Below are 9,097 nucleotides of genomic sequence, written 5' to 3' on the forward strand. Positions count from 1 at the left end.
TATTTTTCATCAACATCTTATTGTTTTTGTTATACAGATCTTTCACCTCCTTGGCTAAATTTATAAGCATTTTATTCCTTTTGATGCCTAACTGGGGAAACTTGAGTGCTCACTCACTTTCCCCCATAGAAGAATTAGTGGGCTGAGGGAGGTCTTTCATGGCTCTAAGCTGTGCTGCCTTGGGGTGGTAAGGGGGTGATATAAGTAAAGCTTCCACTTCATTCTCCAGTGCATCCAAACTTTTTTTTTTTCTCCAATGATATGCTGGAACTTCTCTACTGCAAACATGGACTTCCACAAAGTGTCTCTTGTCCATTCCATGATTGCCAAAGAAAGTATTTTTCAGGGGCTCTTGGCACAGTCAAGATGGGTTGGAGCCAGTTCTCAGGCCACTGTGAGGTCCATAGCTGGAACTGAAGTCTGTACACTTATTATTTAATGCACAGGTGGGCAAGACCCCCGCCCAAGGTCCCTTGCTGTATGGTGCTGGTTCCCACAAATCCCACAAAACCACTTTTGTGTATAAATGGATGCCAAATTATTGTTGTTGAGGGGAAGGACACAAACAAGAGAAGCCTTATTGAACCATGATGCTGATGCCCAAGCCGTATACTAGAGATTTGAATCACAGTTTAAGATTCTAAGAAAAATATCCTGTCTTGGTAATCCTGCTGAGGGATGCCCTATTGAAACTACATGAATTTGCCCCCAAGTATAGGTGATTGGACAAGAGTGAGCACTTAATCAAAGGGCAACTATTCTTTGGGCTAGCTAGTGACCTATGGGTTGGCTAGACTCAATCAGATAAGAGCAGCCAATCTAAGGTTCTCAGGAATTTGAATTTATACTGAGGAAAGGCTTCAACAGAAAAATTTGTGATAAATTATACTTGGCCCAATCATTTGTTCCATTTCCATCTTTACAGTCTTCCAGTAGGTCGTGTTCTTTCCCATCTAATCAACTTTCGGCTTGGCCATGTAACTAGTCTTGGCCAATGAAAATAGGTACATGATGTATACCATATCAGAGCAGAGGCTTTACATTTGTCTATGCAGTTTGTTTCTCTTGTTCCTGCTGTCTTTCATGAAAACAGCATCTTGAAAAAGTAGCTACTCTTTCAGCCTGGGTTGTCAAATGAGAAAACTTGTTGAGACCCTCAGAGTCCAAGAAAATCTACCATAGCTACAGCTGACTTGCAGCCCTCTGTTAATGGGAACAAGAAATAAAATAAATATAAGCCCCTAAGATATTGGGGGGTTTTTTTTTGTTACTACAGCAAAAGCTGACTAATGCAAAGGTATAAATAAAATGATGTGTGAAGGGTAAAGTGTATCACAAAAGATCACAGCAAGCCAAACCTTTTTTCTGTGAAAGGGAGAAAAGATACAGAAAGTTAATCAGTGATTCAACAAAGGTGTCCTTGCACATGTTTGTGTTAGGGCTTTCCAGAGAAATAGGACCTATAGGATGCTCGTGTGTGTGTGTGTGTGTGTGTGTGTGTGCGCATGTGCGTGCGTGTGTGTATGTGTGTGTATAATAAGCCATTACAACTGGTATACCAAAAATTCATGACACCACTTAATTAGAAGAGTTGCCTTTATTGATAGTCAAAACAGAACACAATAGCAGAAAGGAAGTTCCTCCCACCCCTCAAAAAATTGGGATGCTGAAACAAGAAGAAAAGAAAATAGTTGTTGGAGGCAAAATGACACATGATCCTTAGAGTGAATTTTTGGCCTTGATCAAAAGAGACTAAAATAACTCCAAATCTTCACCAACACTTTTTTTCTACAAAAGCATGTAAAATTGGTCAAAAACATGTTGCCTTCAAGGATATTGATATTAGACAAGTCTAACAGTACCTACCATTACTATAGAATGAGCAAAACATCCTTCAATCACTTCTTACTACAATTCCAGCTCATTCTCCTTTATTACTCATCTTTAATTATATAAACAATTTTTAAGTATGATATTCCTGGTATTATACTCATAAGCAAACTATTTTTGATAAGGTTTTACTCAAGAATAATTATTCAGGGGCACTTGGGTGGCTCAGTCAGTTAAGCATTCAACTCTTGATTTTGTCTCAGGTCATGATTTCATGGTTCATGATATCGAGCCCTGAGTCAGGCTTTGCATTGACAGCATGGAGCCTGCTTGGAATTCTCTCTCTCTCTCTCTCTCTCCCCCCCCATACACTGTCTCAAAACAAATAAATAAACATTTTTTTAAAAAGAAAAAAGGAATAATTACTTGGGTATCCCTTTAAACTTAAAACTGCTGTTCTTACATATTTACTTATTTAACATATTAAAGTCTTAGGCTATCTAGTATAACTTGATTTTTATTTATTTATTTATTTTAATTTTTTTAAATGTTTATTTATTTTTGAGAGACACAGAGAGACAGAGCATGAGTTGGGGAGGGGCAGAGAGAGAGGGATACACAGAATCTGAAGCAGGCTCCAGGCTCTGAGCTGTCAGCACAGAGCCCGATGCAGGGCTCAGACTCAAAGACCACGAGATCATGACCTGAGCCAAAGTTGGACACTTAACTGACTGAGCCACCCAGGTGTCCCTAACTTGATTTTTAAATGTAAAAAGATATCCACTAAATTTATGAAGTGATATTTGCTTTCAGAGCTCTTACACTGAGGTGAGGTCCACCTATTTTGTTCAGGAAAATAAATCAGGTGACTAAGGAAGAAACATTTCATTATCCCAGTATAGAAATGTCTATACTTTCTCTAGACTAGGTTGAAACAAAGGGCCGAGATTCTCGTAAACTTCCAAGTTGGCAATATCCTCAAGAAACAAGATGTAATGGGGCGCCTGGGTGGCTCAGTCAGTAAAGCGTCCAACTTCAGCTCAGGTCATGGTCTCACAATTTGTGGGTTCGAGCCCCGCGTCGGGCTCTGTGCTGACAGCTAGCTCAGATCCTGGAGCCTGCTTCAGATTCTGTGTGTGTCTCTCTCTCTCTGACCCTCCCCTGCCTACACTGTCTCTCTCAGAAATAAATTTTAAAAAATTTTAAACAATTTAAAAAAAGAAACAAGATGTAAGGTATTTTTATTTTGGTCACTTTTTTTCTGTTTTAAATATCAACATACATCCTGAAGTTCATTTTATTGATTGAGTAGGGCACCTGAAAGTATAAATTTTTACTGTATTCTCTTTAACAAATTGACATTAAGATAAATGATGATTTGCACATTGTGTAATTTGGAGGAAGGTTTTTGGAACACTGAAGCAGAAATTTAAAATGGAAAACTGGGTGGTAATGACAGAAGCAGTGGTTTAAAATTGCTTGTGTGCTGGGGCACCTAGGTGGCTCAGTTGGCTAAGCGTCCAACTTTGGTTCAGGTCATGACCTCACGGTTTGTGGGTTTGAGCCCCACGTCAGGCTCTGTGCTGACAGCTTAGAGCCTGGAGTCTGCTTTGGGTTCTGTGTCTCCCCCTCTCTCTGCCACTTCCCTGCTCCTGCTCTCTCTGTGTGTCAAAAATATATAAAACATTGAAAAAAAATGTTTAATTGCTTGTATGCTCTCAAGTATTTTCTTGGTATGACAGAATATGCTGTTGAAAAATCACAGCAGTGTTGTTTTCCTACTAGAAACTCACCGGGGAACCATAGCAACGAAACTAAAAATTTTTCTCCTCTGCAAAACCTACACATATTTTAACAAAGATTGGTAGTGGGTGGTGTGTTTGGAAGGAAAACAGGAGAAAAATATGTAGACACTTCCCAAAGACAAACAGGCTCTTTTAATCATATATTTTAATTCCCAGTTTATTTTTGATTCTCACATTCAGATTTCTTTGATTCCACAGGAAAGATCATCATGTTTCTGCTCTAATTTCTTTTTTTTTTTTAATATTTTTATTTATTTCTAGGAGAGAGAGAGAGAGAGACAGCGTGAGCAGGGGAGGGTCAGAGAGAGAGGGAGATACAGACTCTGAAACAGGCTCCAGGCTCTGAGCTGGCTGTCAGCACAGAGCCCGATGCGGGGCTCGAACCCACGAACCGCGAGATCATGACCTAAGCGAAAGTCGGACGCTTAACCGACTAAGCCACCCAGGCGCCTCTCTGCTCTAATTTCTTATAGTAGTCATTCTCATATGTTATTTTCCAATATACACCTATTTATCAAATCTATTTTATGGCTTTTACTCAGTTTTTTAAAATATAAATTTTGCCAGAATTTCCTAATCTTCACCTCAGAGCAACCAGTAACTATGAGGAACATATGTTGCTTTTGCCTCTTGCCTTTGTTGGACAGAGCATTCTGATTTTCCTTTACAAGCCAACCCTTCCTCTTCTCTCAGTGCAGGTGGTTTGTGTGGGTCTGACCTCACATGACCCTGATATAACCAATCAGAACATTGCTCCCCTATGCCGATAGTGATGGGCTGAAGGATGAACATATGACTCAAGCAGTAAGAGGATTTCCCTAGATCCCTAGAATGATTAGACTTCTCGCTGAAGTCTATGTAAGCCTGGTACTTCAATGACTGTGTGAGGGGCACCTGGGTGGCTCAGTCGGTTGAACAGCCAACTTCCGCTCAGGTCATGATCTTGCGATTAGTGGGTTTGGCCCTCCATGGGGCTCTGTACTGGCAGCTCAGAACCTGGAGCCTGCTTTGGGTTCTGTGCCTCCCTCTGTCTCTGCCCCACCCTCGTTTGTGCTCTCTTTCTGTCTCTCAAAAATAAATAAATGTAAAAAAAAATTTTTTTTAAATGACTGTATGAGAAGAAGGTCAACCCAGAGAAGAAAACAGCTATAGATACAAGGATGCTGATAACATCATTTGAATCCCTGGATTCATGTTTGAAGCCAACTTTTCCTCTAAACTTTTTAATGACATGAGTCAATAAATTTCCTCTTCTTTAGCCTTGTTTTAGTTGGATTTTCTATTTGCAGTCAGAGGATTCTTTATACAAAAGCACATGCTGTAAAAATGATATCTTAACATCAGTTGTATCTTTACATTTTTTCACACACATGTTTAAATATTTTCTGTAATTATGTTTTATGTAATGAATGATACCATGTACTCTAATTTATTAAAAATCACACCATTTTAATAACTCAGTTCTGGAAACAAAGCTATATATAACAAAACTACATATAGGGTAGGAGAAGCATTCATTTATGAGCTGGGAGACTTTAGTTCTATCCTAGTTTGTGTCTAATTTAGGAGTTGAATATGTTGCAATTTCCTCCCTGGACATTGACACAACAAATAACTTGAGTTGGACTGTCTGTAAGTTCACTTCCAACATAAAAATTTTATCACTATATGAAATATGTATCAGGAGGGGAAAAATGGAAAAGATAATACTAAATAGGAGGAAATCAGTAAGAAAAAACACTTTTCTTTCAGTAAAACTGCATATTAAGTTGAGGTGCTCATGTATAAAAACTTCAACTTGTTGGTTAAAAAAAGAAACTGTGGTAGGATACATTATTGTTTCCCAATATTCCCTGCCTTTCCCTATTGAAATATTACGTATCCTCACCCACTAACAGAAAGCTTGGCCTTATGACTTGCTTTGGCCATGAGATGTGAAGGGAGGTGACATGTATTGTGTCTGGACAGAAGAGTTAGCACGTGGGTCACCTATTCTCTTTTCCTTTGCCATGATGATCAGTGATGTTTCAAACGGAGGATGCTCCATCACCCAGTGTTCCAGAGTGAATAGGATGTGGAACAAAGCTGCTCCAGGCCCATAAAGGACCTGTGATGTGAGAGAAAAATACACCTTTGTTTTTGTAAGCCACTGAGATTTGGGGAATTGTTTGATACCACAGTATAATCTAGCCTCTCTTGACTAATGATGTAATAGTGACTAAGCAAAGCTGTATTAAGGTGGTTATGCAGACTCGAAGGATTGTAAACCATATTCATAAAGGCTTCATTTGTTCTATCTATATAAAATAGAGTCAAGGTAATCATAATGTAATCATACTAAGATTGAGGCTAGCACTGTATTATATGGAAAACTCATATAATTATTTTTTATCCAAATTTTTCTAAAATTAGTTGATTAGATGTCAATTGTATTACTTTTTTTTTTTTACAAATAGTTTATTGTCAAATTAGTTTCNCAGTTGTATTACTTAATAGTAAAATTGTATAGCCTGCAATAGTGCCAGAATCATAAAAGAGCCACATATATATTCAGTAACAGGAAGATGCTTGTAGCTTGAAGAGAAAGGAAATTACAGTTGATATAAGAAATAATGATTTTATTTTTTAATATTTGTTTATTTTTGAGAATGAGAGAGAAAGAGAGAGAGCAAGAGAGATCATGAGTGGGGGAGGGGCAGAGAGAGGAAGACACAGAATCTGAAGCAGGTTCCAGGCTCTGAGTTGTCAGCACAGAGCCCAATGCAGGGCTCCAACCCGCAAACTGTGAGATCATGACCTGAGCTGAAGTCAGATGCTTAACTGACTGAGCCACCAGGTGCCCCAAGAAATAATGATTTTAAAAGGGAGACTGATAGGTGAAAACTGTGAAATCCAGAGACTTAAACCATAAGTGACTCTATAAATTCCCTCAGAAATTGCAAAAGACGTTAAAAATGCCCTCTAGGCAGAAGTACAGTAACTCCTGAAGCAATTATAGTAAATTGTGTTCTAATTGTGTATAAAATTTATTTGTACTTTCTTTTAGATTCTAAAAGAATACATTGAACACATGCAATTAATATACTTGAGGCCAACTTTTTTGAGGGGCTATTAAGGGATGAGTTACTGATTGTGGTCAATTTTATGTGCCATGCTCTGGGTTAGGGAGTAGACTATACTGAAAACAAGACTCTCAGGGAGGTTGCTAAGAAAAATGCTTTAAAGACAATAATGGAGGTTATCCCATAATGAAGGAGGGTTTTTTGTTTTTGTTTTTGTTTTTTTTACAGCATTGGTGTCTGGTGACTTTGAAAATATTTTCCTTGAAAAAATATAACATGAATATTAAAATATAATTAATGGTTGGCTCAGATTTCTAAATTGGAATCTTAAAATTAGTAATAATAAGATAAGACACTCTATCTAACCATGAGGACCTTCAGAAAGTAATGTCTGATGCATTACTTCCACATCCTAACTAACTCTGAAACACATTTCTCTTTTGGCCAACTCTAATCTAGTATCATAAGGGCATGGAATTATGGAAACCATAGTTCCAGTATAAAACCAAGTTGACACAACACTAAACCACAGGGAACCTTTTAAAATTCTTACATTTTACTTATCTTTCCATGTCTGTACATAAAAATATATTTCTATTTTTTATCATGCATACACAGAATTTTATAATTTAGATGTTAATAAATTGAGATATTTTGTGTTGCTATGACAAAGGCAATGATATAAATTGTCCCATGACATGCAAACTATAAGAAATATAACATTTGGTTTTCCATATACAAGAACACCTACATACAGGTATACCTCGGAGATCTTGTAGGTGCAGTTCCAGAATGCTGTAATAAAGCCAATATTGCAATAAAGTAAGTCAAATGAATGTTTTGGTTTTTCATGCTTATAAAACTTATGTTTACATCATACTGTATCATGAATGCTATTTGATAGCATTTTACCCACAGAAATTCTTTCTAAACTTCTGTCAACCCCTGCCACTGCTTTCTCAACCAAGTTTATGATATATTCTAAATCCTTTATTGTCATTTCAACAGTCTTCATACCATCTTCACCAGGCATAGATTCCATCTCAAGAAAATACTGTTTTGCTCATCCATAAGAAGCAACTCATCTGTTCAAGTGTTATCATGAGATTGCAGCAATTCTCTCACATCTTCAGGCTCCACTTCTAATTCTAGTTCTCTTGCTCTTTCCACCACATCTGCAGTGACTTCCCCCACCGAAGTCTTGAACCTCTCAAAATCATTTGTGAGGATTGGAATTAACTTCTTCTAAATTTCTGGTAATGTTGATATTTTTCTCTTTTCATGAATCATGGATGTTCTTAATGGCATCTAGAACAGTGAATCCCTTCCAGAAGATTTTTCAGTTGACTTTGCCCAAAATCTGTCAGAAGAATTCAATCTATGGCAGCTATGGCCTTGTGAAATATATCTTAAATCATAAGACTTGAAAGACAAAATTACTCTTTCATGTATGGGCTGTAGAATGAATGTTGTGTTGGCAGGCATGAAAACAACATTCATCTCATTGTACATCTCTATCAGAGCTCTTGGGTGACCATATGCATTGTCAATGTAGTATTATTTTGAAAACAATCTTTTTTCTCACCAGTAAGTTTCAGCACTGGGCTTAAAATATTCGGTCAGTCATATTGTAAACAGATGTGCTGTCATCCAGCCTTTGTTGTTGCATTTGTAGAGAACAGGCAGAGTAGATTTAGTATAATTCTTAAGGGCTCTAGGATTTTCAGAGTGGCAAATGAGCATTGACTTCAACTTAAAGTCATTTAAGTTAGCTGCATTAGCCCTTAACAACAGTCTATGCTTTGAAGCTTTAAAGCCAGGCTTTCTCCTTTCTAGCTATGAAAAGACTAGGGCATCTGCTTCCAATAGAAAGCTGTTTCGTCTACATTGAAAACCTGTTGTTTAGTGTAACCACCTTCAGTAACGATCTTAGCTAGATCTTCCAGATAACTTGCTGCAGCTTCTACATCAGCTGTAATGATGATCAGCTGCCTCACCTTGTACTTTGATGTTATGGAGGTAGCTCTTTCCTTAAACCTCATGAACCAACAACTTCTGCTAGCTTCCAGCTTTTCTTCTGCAGCTTCCTCACTTCATTCAGCCTTCCCAGAATGGAAGAGAATTAGGGCCTTGCTCTAGATTAGGCTTTGTAAAGGAATGCTGTTGTTGGTTTGATCTTCTGTCAAGACTACTCAACTTTCTCCGTATCAGCAATAAGGCTGTTTTGCTTTCTTACTATTCATGTGTTCACTGGATTAGCACTTTTAATTTCCTTCAAGAACTTTTCCTTTGCATTCACAATTTGGCTAACTGTTTGGTGCAAGAGGCCTAGCTTTCAGCCTATGTCTGCTTTTGACATGCCTTCCTCACTGAACTTAATCATTTTAAGCTTTTGGTTTA

The sequence above is a fragment of the Crocuta crocuta genome, unplaced genomic scaffold, assembly GCF_008692635.1.
Source record: "Crocuta crocuta isolate KB4526 unplaced genomic scaffold, BGI_CrCroc_1.0 scaffold26, whole genome shotgun sequence".
NCBI classification, from domain to species: Eukaryota; Metazoa; Chordata; class Mammalia; order Carnivora; family Hyaenidae; genus Crocuta; species Crocuta crocuta.